The sequence below is a fragment of the Mirounga leonina genome, unplaced genomic scaffold (genome assembly GCF_011800145.1).
Source record: "Mirounga leonina isolate KUSES-001 unplaced genomic scaffold, KU_Mleo_1.0 Mir_197, whole genome shotgun sequence".
NCBI lineage: Eukaryota > Metazoa > Chordata > Mammalia > Carnivora > Phocidae > Mirounga > Mirounga leonina.
In genome coordinates, this window is record NW_023270494.1 from 4,761,866 (window position 1) to 4,774,586 (window position 12,721).

General features: G+C 44.0%; 1 pseudogene; it reads left to right on the forward strand.

Moving 5' to 3' along the window:
* The first annotated feature begins 7,931 nt into the window (after positions 1 to 7,931).
* On the forward strand, positions 7,932 to 8,556 carry LOC118024444 (annotated as a pseudogene).
* Positions 8,557 to 12,721: the final 4,165 nt, after the last annotated feature.

A 12,721-nucleotide genomic window follows, 5' to 3' on the forward strand; every position in this document is an offset into this window, starting at 1 on the left:
CCATTCTCAGCAAGGCAGCCCCTCTCACTGCCAAAATGCCTCACAAGCCTTCCGCCTCAGCTAATTTTTGCCACCTCCTAGAACAGGGGCTCTCGGTGGGAGGCGGTAGGGACATTTGGCAATGTCTGGAGATATTTTTGGTTGTCACAACTTGTGGGGGTGGGGGGGATGGTGGTGCTACTGGGACCCAGCAGGGAAAGGCAAGGGATGGTCCAGTTCCTGCACTGCACTGGATGGATGCTTCCAGAACACAGAATGATCCGGCCCAGATGCCCAAGGGGTCAGGGCTGAGAAACCCTGCTCTGGGCAAGACTCTGGGCCACAAGAGGGCAAGAGGCATCCTACGGCTCTGGGCAGAATGGAAGAGATGTGCCTTCAGATCCACCAGTAGACTGAAGACGCAGGGGCAGGGACAGCCCAGAGCAACTCCCAAGCACTCCCCTACCCGAAAGGCACATGGCATCTCTCTGTGACTCCCACCTCACCAGTGCCCTGGGCACTGAACCCCCACACTGCACAGACCCTGCTCCAGCCTCTCATTTCCCTCCCAACACCTGGGACTGCTGTTTCCCTTGCCCGGTGCAGACACTTGAAGGTACTTTGTTGCCGTGAGATACTTGTAATCTCATTTTTCATTGCATGAAATGAAATCCACTCTGCAGGCCACCCCACCCCCACCTCCTGCCCCAGGGCCCCCGGGTCATTTGTCATTCTCACTCCCAGGGGACATTGGCAAAGAGCATAGTGAGATCTTCTTTCAGCAGCCTCTGTCATTTTTTTTTTTTTTTCCTATTTCCAAGCCTGAGTGTTAATACTTGCAGGCTTGACTGGGTTTAAATTGGCTTTACCGTGGATAGCTTGCAGTTTCCAATAACACAGAGAGACAAGTGGTAAAAAATGTGCACAGAAGAGCATAATTTGGGAGACGAAGCTGAATAAGACTGAGTCAGCAAATGCTGGACCCGCAGACCCTCTGCACCTGCTCGGCGTCTCAGCCCTACGCTTAATTTCAGAGGCACCTGGGAAGTTTAAACAATTTACGCCTTCCCCAATGCTTCTGAAATCTTCCTAGCCCATTCTCCTCATTTGATGGTTAATATGAATCCCAAACTCTACTGGACCTTCAATAAAACCGGGCTTCATGTGGGGCTATACTCCCCACATGCTGATAAGGCGATGTTTCCACAGGCTTCCCTGAGATGCTAAGTAACTAAATTCTCTTGGACTGGATCGAAGAAAAGAGATGCCGAATGTTCTGAATTCAGCTTCTAGAATTCTAGTTAACCCAACGATGGAGTGGGCACCCAGGCAAAGGCTGTGTCTCGAGGCAACCGGGCCAAGCCTAGTGGAAAGAAGCCTGTCCTGAGCTGGCTGTACCACCTACCTGCCCTCCTGGGCCAGCCCCCACATCTCTCCACACTCAGTTCTGAGCCCTACTATAGGAATACCTAGCCCTCCCTCCAAACTCCTGTGCTGAGTTCTTGGGAGGCTCACGTCAGAATGTACTTGAAAGGGTTCTACAGAGTCAGGTTGTGTAAATGTGAAGTCTTATTCCACAGATAAGACACAGGCAACAGGAAGGGCCTTGGGGCCTGACCCACACAGAATTCTAAGGAGAAAATGCAACCCAAACCTGAACTTGACGGCAGAGCTGGCGAGTCCTGACTGCAATTTTGTGACTTGCTCTTGACCTGGTATACAACTTAACCTCACCATTTTTGCATCTTCATGTGATAGCAGGAATAACCTTTGCTCCTTGTGATGAGGGAAACAAAGGCAGAAGAAAAATTATTAAATTTACTTACTACCTACAGCCCATTGACAAGTCCTTGAAATAGGCTGAGTGACATTCCTCTAGGAACTCAGCTGATTCAAAGTTAATACTTTGCTAAGGGCAAAAGGCAATCTTACCCTGGCCCTCCAGGACCCTGTAAGTCTACTTTAACATATAAAAATTCCTTTGGAAACTTCCTTTATCTCTACCCCCCAAGATACACATTGGCGATCATCCCCCAAGCATATGGCCCACTGATATACATCTGAAGAGTCTCACAATTTGAGTTTTAGGACCTTTTCCTAACAATAGCTGGCCCCCTGGAGGGGTATTGTTGTCAAAATACCTGGGAGGCATATGCTATTCCTAACCCCCTCCCAACTTGAGAGTATGTAATCGACCACTCCTCATGACCCCAGTGTAGCTCTTTCTGCCCACGGGTCCTGTCCCCTGTGCTTTAATAAAACCACCTTTTTGCACCAAGGACGTCTCAAGAATTCTTTCATAGCCGTAGGCTTCGAACCCTCACGTCTTTCGTACATCACTTGCAGTTGGGGTAAGGCATGTGTGTTTTAGCGAGGATAAAGCATGATGCCAACGTAAGCAGGAATGTCCCTTACATCTCACCCAGTCAAAACCTAAGTCCTGCTACTCTACTCTGTGGGTGTGTGGTGCTCACAATGTAACTGGGAGGAATGCCTTACTATCCCTTCATCACCAATATCGACATGAGTCAGACTGGATGTACAAATTTTCCCCCAGGTTACTCTTGGTTGGGATCAGGAAGTGATGAATGTTTACGGGTCTGGGTTTAAACCAGCCAAACAAAAGAAAACAAACCTGGGGCGCCTGGGTGGCTCAGTCGGTTAAGCGACTGCCTTCGGCTCAGGTCGTGATCCTGGAGTCCCGAGATCGAGTCCCGCATCGGGCTCCCTGCTCGGCGGGGAGTCTGCTTCTCCCTCTGACCCTCCCCCCTCTCATGTGCTCTCTCTCTCTCTCTCTCTCTCAAATAAATAAATAAAATCTTTAAAAAGAAAAAGAAAACAAACCTGAGGATAGGAACAAAGGCTGGAGAGGCCCACCATCTTGAAAACAAGTCCCATCTGTATTCACAGATAAATACTTAATGGCCCAGCATGAATTCCATCAACAAACGCCGTATTCATCCACTGCCCACTGCGCTCCAGGGAATAGATCTTCTCTTGGTATCCTGAATTCCGTTTCCCATAAACGTTCTAACTTGAAAAACAGAGGAGTATTTGTGTAGAACAGTCTGCAGTCATCAAAGTACCGCAGGTATCTAAGTTCATCTCTTTTGCTCCTGGCTGTCCGCCCAGCGCCACCTGTGGAAAAGACTATCCTTCCCCCACTTGAATTGTCTTGGTACCTTTGTCAATTGACCATAAATATAAGGATTTTGGGATTCTCAATTATTTTTTTTAAAGATTTTATTTATTTATTTGAGACAGAGAGAATGAGAGAGAGAGAGCACATGAGGGGGGGAGGGTCAGAGGGAGAAGCAGACTCCCTGCCGAGCAGGGAGCCCGATGCGGGACTCGATCCAGGGACTCGATCCAGGGACTCGATCCCGGGACTCCAGGATCATGACCTGAGCCGAAAGCAGTCGCTTAACCAACTGAGCCACCCAGGCGCCCAATGTGTTGGTTTCTATAAAAAATGTCCAGCTGGGGTTTTGAGAGAGATCACATTGAATTTATAGATCAACGTGGTGAGAGTTGACTTCTTGAATGAGACTGAATCTTCCAACCCATGAACATGGAGATTTTCTCCGTTTATTTATATCTTTAATTTCACTCAGCAACCCTTAGTAGTTTTCAGCAAATAAGAATTGCATTTTTTTTTGTTAAATTTATTACAGTTTTATTCGTTTTGATGCTATTGGGAATGAAATTGTATTAGTTTCATCTGCAGATTGTCCAGTACTAGTATATAAAATATAAGGTTTCTGTATAGTGATTTTGTATCTCGACCTTACTAAATACATTAGTTCTGGGGTGCCTGGGTGGCTCGGTTGTTGGGCGACTGCCTTCGGCTCAGGTCATGATCCCAGAGTCTTGGGATCGAGCCCTGCTCAGTGGGAAGCCTCCTTTTCCTTCTCCCACTTCCCCTGCTTGTGTTCCCTCTCTTGCTGTGTCTCTGTCAAATAAATAAAATCTTTAAAAAAAATAAATAAAATAAATACATTAGTTCTTGTAGGTTTATTTGTCTGTGTGTGTATTCTTGGGATTATTTACATATAAGATTATGTTATCTGTGATTGACAGTTTTCTTTGAAACCTAGATGTCTTTTTTTTTTTTTGTCTTATTGCAGAAATGGCAAAAATGTACATTTTGCCTTGATCCTGATGTTAGGCAAAGAGCATTCAATCTTTCAGCAGTAAGCATAATGTTAGCTGTGGATTGTTCCATTGATGCCTCTATTCGGTTGAAGAACCTCTCTATTCCTACTTTAATGAAAGGTGCTTAGTTTTTGTTTAAGCATGGTGTTGGATTTTGTCAAGTGCTTTTTCTGCAATGTGAATGACCATGGAGTTTTTGTCCTTTATTTTATTTATATGGTGTACTACTGTGGTATAATAAAAAATACACAAGTCGGGGGCACCTGGCTGCCTCATTCAGTGGAGCATGTGACTCTTGACCTTGGGGTTATGAGTTCAAGCCCCACATTAGATGTAGAGATTACTTAAAAAATAAAATCTTTAAAATATATATACACAGGGGCTCAGTTGGTTAAGCATCTGCCTTCAGCTCAGGTCATGATCCCAGGGTCCTGGGATCAAACCCCATGTTGGGCTACCTGCTCAGCAGAGAGTCTGCTTCTCCCTCTCCCTCGCCCCTGCTCTCTCTCTGGCTCACTCTCTCTCAAATAAATAAAATCTTACCAAAAAAATACATACGTGTGTGTGTGTATCTATATATATAGTCTTTGTCTCTCGTTCCTGGCACAGAGCTCCTAAAACCTTTGGAATTCCCTGAATGCTAAGAGGGTCTATCATTACCGTACGGGGCCTCTTCAGAGCATACCTGAGTTTATGCTAATCAGGTGACTCTGGGTGGGCCCTTACATAGCTTCAAGATGGCGGCTGGTTGCCAGAAGAACCAACCATGTGATTAGACAATTGGAACTTCAGTCCTACCTCCTCTACCTCCAACATGGGGAGAGGAGCTGGAGGTTGCATTAATCATAACACCAGTGACTTAATCAGTCATGCCTACACAATAAAATCTTGATAAAAACTCTTGAACAAAGTTCAGGGAGCTTCCAGGTTGGTGAACACATCGATATGCTAGGAGGGTAGCATGCCCAGATAGGACATGGAAGCTCCAAGTCTTCTGCCCCACCTCACCCTTGCGCATCTCTTCTATTTGGCTCTTCCTGAGTTGGGTCCTTTATAATACAACTGCAATATTAAGTATAGCATTTTCCTGATTTTGTGAGCTGCTCTAGTGAATTATCAAACCTGAGGGAAGGGTTGTAGGAACCCCTGAATTTGTGCTCAGCAAGGCGCAAGTGTGGCAGCCTTGAGGATCTGGGATCCCCAGATCTTGCGGCTGGGATCTGAAGTGGGGGCTGAATGGGACTGGCCTTCAACTTATGGGGTCTGTCTGGGCTAACTCTGGGTACTTAGAGTCAGAACTGAATCAACTTGTATGACATCCCGCTGATGTTGGAAAATTATTAGTGTTGGAAAATGACACAATTACATTGATTTTGGGATGTTAAACTAATCTTGCATTCCTGAGATATATCCCACTGGGTCATGGTGTATAATCTTTCTTATATGTTTGTTTTATCTGGATTCAGTTTGTTAATATGTTGGCCTCTGTGTTCCTGAGGAATATTTGACTGTAGTTTTTCTTGTGATGTCTTTGGCTTTGGTATCAGGGACATACTGGCCTCATGGAATGAGTTGGACTCCCCTCCTCCTCTATGTTCTGAAATAATTTGGTAATTTAAACATTTGATACAATTCACAAATGAAGCCATCTTTGGCCCGGAGATTTCTTTGTGGGAAGAGTTTTAATTATTAATTTAATTTCTTTGTTATAGGTCTTTTCAGATTTCCTAATTCTTCTTGAATCAGTTAGTGTCTTTCTAGTTTGTCCATTTCGCTTGAGTGGTCAAATTCTCCTTCTCCTTCCATGGTTAACTTTCATCAATATGCCATGTAGTTCATGTTGGAAGTTGAAATATTTCCTCATTGACTCTTGCTCACGACTACATTTACACCTACAATTATCACTGCAGAGCCTGACCATGCCCATATCAAGGAGGAAGATATGTCCTCTTCCCTTCAAGGTCCTTCTAGCTAGACTGAGAGTCAAATTGACATAAGACAGATCAACAAGAGAAAACCAAATCTAGTTTGGTACATATGAGGAATCCGCACAGACATGAGATTCCAAAGACAGCCAGGCAACATGAGGCTTAGATGGGCTAAAGAGAAGGATAGGGTCTGGGGATACAAAGGGGAGGAATACCACTAGAAATGTTTGGAAAACAAAGATTGCCCTGTTATACATATACATTTCTTAGGTAAAAAAGAATCTCTGTTAATGGCCCTCTTTCTGATACAGTCTCCTTTCTGATGTGAATTTAGGTAGTTGAGCAGAGGTAAGGAGCTTCTCCTGAATCTGCTGGGTTTTGATTGCTTTTAAAATAATGATTGAGGGGCGCCTGGGTGGCTCAGTCAGTTAAGCCTCTGCCATTGGCTTAGGTCATGATCCCAGAGTCCTGGGATCAAGTCCCACATCGGGCTCCCTGCTCAGGGGCGGGGGGTGCCTGTTTCTCCCTCTCCCTCTGCCTGCCACTCCCCGTTTGTGTTCTCTCTCTCGCTCTCTGTCAAATAAATAAATAGAATCTTTTAAAAATAAAATAAAATTGCATTTCAAAATAATCTTCACGCCAAAGTGGCCCCATCTTGGGGAAACCTGCCCTTGGCCCCTACATCCATCACCCTATCATACACTTGAGATAGGTATGGTATTAAGAGAGGTACAAATACAGGGAATTCAAGGTATGCATACCTTCTGCACTGGAACATAGAACACACCTCAGGTTACTTCACTGCAGCTGATCAGCTCTGTAGCAATAAGACAAGTTTACAGGCAGCTATACACAGCATTCATTGTTCTGGCGCCAAGAAACAAATGATGATGTACCACTAATGGGCTTTTCCAAACAGGTTATTATAACTTTCTTTCCTAAAAAAAAAAAAAAAAAAATGGAGGAGGGGCGCCTGTGTGGCTCAGTCGTTAAGCGTCTGCCTTCGGCTCAGGTCAATGATCCCAGGGTCTTGGGATCGAGCCCCGCATATGGTTCCCTGCTCTGCGGGAAGCCTGCTTCTCCCTCTCCTTCTCCCCCTGCTTGTGTTCCCTCTCTCGCTGTGTCTCTCTCTGTCAAATAAATAAATAAAAATCTTAAAAAAAAAAAGAAATGGGGCGCCTGGCTGGTTCAGTCAGTAGAATATAGGACTCTTGCTCTCAGGGTCATGAGTTCAAGCCCCACACTGGGGGTAGAGCTTACTTTAAAAAAAATATTAATAGGGGCGCCTGGGTGGCTCAGTTGGTTAAGCGACTGCCTTCGGCTCAGGTCATGATCCTGGAGTCCCGGGATCGAGTCCCACGTCGGGCTCCCTGCTCGGCAGGGAGTCTGCTTCTCCCTCTGACCCTCCCCCCTCTTGTGCTCTTTCTCTCTCTCACTCTCTCTCTCAAATAAATAAATAAAATCTTAAAAAAATAAATAAATAAATAAATAAATAAATAAAATAAAATAAAATTAATAGTGTGAAAATTAATAAAGGAAAACCTCACTAAAACGGAGTTGGGCTGTCCATGGTAGATCCAATAGGAAGAGACCAAAGGTGCAAGGCCTCAGGAAGGTCAGCTATTACTTACTATGCCAGCAGGAGGAAGGAAGGTTTCCTCGTCACCAAGCAACAACCCAGCCAATGAGAGACAGTCATAGCCCAGCCAATGAGAGAGAGGCACAGCCCAGCCCATGACAGACTGTCACAGCTCAGCCAATGAGAAGCCCCCATACGTCCAACTCCCAGTTTACTCCAATGGACTTTCTGTTTACAGCAGCCCTCCCGCCAGCGCCTTTGCGCCGTAAAAGAGCCTGCTCTCCTTTGTGCTGTGGACCTGCGTGTGGTTCTGCTGTATTTTGTTCGTGGTGTAAAGCCATTTTTTGCTCTTCCCAAATAAACCCATCTTTTGCTGGTAAAATGACTGGTTTTATTTATTTTTAAGGTTAACAGTAGCAGCAACAACCCCACTACCCGCTGATGAATAGCCCAGCCATCCAGAGACCACAGTGCAAAGGAGGAGACTGCTTAAATTGAAAGGATTACATAGGTGACCATTATCAAGGCAGTTCTTCCCTCCATGTGCCAGAATGAGTGGTTTCTTACTGGACACTTAAAGCATGCTTTTGGACTTTCTACCCCTTTTAAGGACACGGCTCCTGTCTTTTGGCTGCAAGAAAATCCTTTTAGAAACTTGGCAAGAGAAGCCCTGCCTAGCAAGATGGCGCTGCCCGCGTTGTTGCACCCGTTCTCCAAGCTGCTGGCTCCTGCCAAGGCTCCCAAGCGGCTCTTCAGCGCGATCAAAGTTCTACATTCGGGAGCCGCCACATGACAGACCCGACTGGCTGAGAGTTGGACTGACCTTGGGCACCTCCGTCCTCTTGTGGATCTGTCTCATCAGACAACATAATGAAGATGTTTTCGAGTATAAAAGAAGCAGTGGGTCGGAATAAACTATTGAAATACTAGTATGATATGCTCCATATAGTGATTACACTAGTTCCTTTGGATTCACCAATCTGTTGAGTTGTAAACGTGAGAGAAAAAGTTGTATGTGAATGTATGTCAAATCAGCATTTGTGTTTTGCATCATTAAATGAAAAAATAAAAATATTTCTGTATTCTTCAGATTTAAGAAAAAATTGGCAAGAGAAAACAACAAAACTTAAGGCTGCAGGAGTGGCTAGAACAGAAAGAAGACGGTCAAGAGAAATCATGGGCCATGGGGTGCGAAATGATGCATCTGCTCACATAATAAGGAAATGGACTGGGGTCCTGCACCCCAACAGATTTAGGTGACTTAGCTTTGGGTGGAGTCGGGGTGGGGATCAGTTTGCACCAAGACTTAGGACACAGAGGTGTGTTTCTGTGCTATATTGGGAATTAGGAAGACTTTTCTGTAACCATGTCCTAAGCTTTAAATATTCTTTGAGGTTCCTTCCATGTCTACACCTTATGATGCCAGGGCTTCCCTCTGAATCTGCCATGTTTCCGTATTTTCAAAAGCATAATGGAACAATAACTACTCAGTCGCCAACTACTTACCAAGAGTCACCTTGTAGCTCAGATCTATACTAGTTGTAATAAATTAAGAAATATATTTGGGCTTTGTCCCCAGTTGTAGCACAGAGCTCCTAAAACCCCTGGGATTTCCTGGGTGATAGGAGGGTCTTTTGTTATTCATATGAGCCCCTTTGAGCACCCCTGAGTTTATGGTAATGAGGATAATTAGGATGGGACCCCTAGATAGCCTCAGAGTGGGGCTGCTATCTGAAAGACCAAGTACTTACAACAGTGTCTGGTATAGTTAAGCACTTGGCATTTAATAGTGAAGTCTATAAACATAGAAAATTAGTCTTGGAAGGTCCAGTCTTGGAGGGCATGATGGTACTGTGTGAATGTGCTGGGGCTCATCTAGTGTATCACTATTTAACATGAAAGATGCAAATAATCATGCCCTGCTTTGGGCTATTTGCCTTTCACTATTTACACTTTCACTTGCGATGATTATCCTGATCCAGAAAAGAATTAAATGATAAAGCTGATCTCTCAGGAAAGGAAACAGACTGTATACCAAACACAGTGCACCTTATTTATTCTGCAAAGTAAAGAGACAGGCCAAAATGGTGCCTAAGTCAGAGGGTTTGCTGGTGCCAAGATGATGACTGTAACATTGAGGCTTGAGCAATGGAAAGTTGAACAAGGCAAAAGGGCCCACGGCGACCACCAGGCTGAATGCAAACAGGCTCATTAAACCACAGGCCCTAACTGACCAATGGACTACTTACAACCAGACACAGTTCCTGAGGTTACCAAAAAAGGGAAAATTCCATCTGTCCCCATACTCCCTCACTCCACCCTGTAACTATAGCCCCTCACCACCACCTCGTGGCAGACTCTCTCTTTTGAGGTCCTGCCCGCTGCGCCCTTGCCGTGTATTCAATAAACTTCTATCTCTTTTGTTCTGCCTTGGGGGGATTCTTTCGACTGCACCACAATCCCCCATCCAATCAGGATGCCCCATGATGGCCTTCAGTCTAAAGCAAGTTCTGGATGCAAAGCAAATCATTTTCGCAAAATAGCGCACACACAGTGTGGATTTGGGTCCAGCCACCTTCAGGAGGAAAGGGAGCCCAGATGCTCCTGCCTGGCTCGCTCTGACAGCCACATCAATTCGACAGACTACTTACCCAACATGCCAGCTGACAACATTTGCTGTACTCCTCTTTTATTTGAATGGTTGTAACAACATAAAAGAAGCAGAGAAAAAAACATCTGCTTTTTTCTCAATATGCTCTCACAGTGTCTACAAGATGAGTCATTAAAAGACTTTGCTTTCAGTTCATGTGACAATTATCCCCAAAGATCCCTTTTAAAATGTAAAATAGAAGGGGAAAAAAAAAAAGCCAAACAAGCTTAGAATATAAACAAAGAAGATTGAAGAATTGGGAATATCTGACAACATTTTAAGGAAGAAAAGAAAATAAGAGGACCTACGAATTGAAATGCTGCCGAAAAGAAATGCCCAAATGAGTCTCTTTTGGATTTGATGTCTCTAAAATGGCAATCAGTTTTTTCTTTAAATTATCTGTCTCAGTTCTCACAGAATTGGGGCAGAGCTACTCCTGATAAAAACATTAAACCTTCCAGATTTAACAGCAGCTCAGAAAACCAAGTCACAACCAAACATACCAGGACTCACAGACTGTTCAGACTATTTGTACACAAAGTTGAAAATAATGTCAAGTTTGAAAGCCACTATAAAACATCATAGTTTCTTGGCCCACCAAATTAACAAAAAATATACTTCCTAGTATAAAAAAAATTTTTTTAAGATTTTATTTATTTATTTGAGAGAGAGAGAGAGAGAGCACAAGCAGGGGGAGCGGCTGGCAGAGGGAGAGGGAGAAGCAGGTTTCCCGCCGAGCAGGGAGCCCGACGTGGGACTCAGTCCCAGGAGCCCAGAATCATGACCTGAGCCAAAGGCAGACGCTCAACTGACTGAGCCACCCACGTGTCCCATAAAATTTAATACATTATGGATCAACAAAAAGAAATCACACTCAAGAGAATAATAAAATAAGCCATAGACAATTGGGAGAAAATATTTACAAAAGATAAATCTGATAAAGGACTGTATTCAAAATACACAAAAAACAAAGACCCTAACAGACACCTCACCAAAGAAGATAACAGATGGCAAATACAAAGATGAAAAGTGCTCCCCAGTGTCTTCGGGGAAATGCAAATACTGGTACACACCTATCAGAATGGCCAAAACCCACAACACTGACGCCACCAAATGCTGCTAAGGCTGTGGAGCAACAGGAACTTCCCTGCATTGCTGGTAGAGAATGCAAAATGGTGCAGCCACTTTGGAAGGCGGTTTGTCAGTTTCTTACCAAACTAACATACTCTTATCATACGATCTAGCCATTGTGCCTGTTGGTATTTACCAAAGGAGTTGAAAACTTACGTCTACACAAAAAGCTGCACAGAAATGTTTATGGAAGCCTTATTCATAATGTCAAAACCTAAGGTGTGTACACCATGCTAAAAGATAAACTGAGGCATATTAAACATGTTAAGAGGTTAACAAAAATGTATTTGAACCCAGCAGCATCCAATCTAGCAGACAGAAAGGAGCTCCGAGGAGCTGTACAAAATGCAAGACTTTTATAGGCAGCAGGAAGCAGAAACAAGGGAGCTATACCAGGCAAAAAAAAAAGCAGGTTGGTTATTGCAAGGTTATTTTCCTTTAGGGGATAGCATGGGTCCATCAGGAGATTCCTGATCAGCTGGTTTAAGATTCCATTTCTGGGAGAGCTGAAACGGTAATGGTGAAGGTGACTTGGGACTTAGCATAAAGGAATTTATTTGAGGCCTGGTCTTGTCTTGTTTTTAACAACCCAGACACGGGAATATTATTCAGCGCTAAGAAGAAATGAGCTATCAAGCCATGAAAAGGCATGGAGGAATCTTAAATGCATAGCACTAAGTGGAAGAAGCCAATAATGAAAAGGCTACAGATTGTGTGTTTCCAACTAACTACATGACATCCTGGAAAAGGCAGAACTATGGAGACGGTAAAAAGATCAGAGGTTGCCGGGAGGAAGGATAAATAGGAGAGGCACAGAGGGTCTTTAGGCAGTGAAACTACTCCATATGACACTATAATGTTGGATACATGCTACGTTTGTCCAAACCCACAGAATGTACACGAGGATGCACCCTAATGTAAACAACGGACTCTGGATGATGGTGATGTATCAGTGGAGGTTCATCAGTAGTAGCCAATGGGCCACTCCAGTGGGAATGTCGATGGTGGGGGACACTATGCATGAATGGGGCGGGATGTATGGGAAATTTCTGTACCTTCCTCCCAATTGCACTAGAAATTAAAGTCTATTTAATTAATAATAATATTCTATTTTTTAATTCAATAAAGTAAAAAGGTTTTAAAGAAACAAGCAAAAAAGAAATCACACAAAATTTTAAGAGTCAGAATATTTCCATGGAATGGGTTTCCATATTTCTTTTTTTTTAAGATTTATTTATTTATTTGACAAAGAGACAGCACAAGCAGGGGAAACAGCAGAGGGAGAGGGAGAAGCAGGCT